This window comes from Daldinia childiae, assembly GCF_008694065.1.
Source record: "Daldinia childiae strain JS-1345 chromosome Unknown Scaffold5, whole genome shotgun sequence".
NCBI lineage: Eukaryota > Fungi > Ascomycota > Sordariomycetes > Xylariales > Hypoxylaceae > Daldinia > Daldinia childiae.
Window position 1 is genome coordinate 14,231 of NW_022984646.1, and position 617 is coordinate 14,847.

Consider the following 617-nt stretch of genomic DNA (forward strand, 5'->3'; position numbering starts at 1 on the left):
AATTACTTATCAATTATTTATCATTTATTTATCAATTTTCCATAATAATTTCCAAAAATTTAAGCGTAAAAAATATCTCCAACAAATTAAATTTCAAAATTTAATAATATTTTAGATATTTTTAATATAAATAATAAAAAATAAAAAATAAATTTAAAAATTATTTTATTTAAAAATTATTTTAATATTAATAATTTTAAATTATTTAAATTATATTAAAAAATTAAAATTATTTTTATTTATAATATATTTAATTTTATTATTATATAAAATTTTATTATTATTTTTATATTTTAATTATATTATTTATTCAATTTATTTATTTATAAATAATAATTTATTAAAATTATTAACGTTATTTTATAATTTTTTTATAATATTTATTATATATTAAATATAAATTTTTTATTTTTATTTAATATAATTTTTATTAATAAACTTTAGTTTATTAATAATAAAAAAATATATAAAACTTTTACTTATTATAATATAATATATTTTATATAATTTAAAATTAATAAATATTTTTTATAAAATTTATATATTATAGTTAATATTATATTAATTTTTTAAAAATTTATTTTTTATTAAATTATATTTTAAATAAATATTTTAAA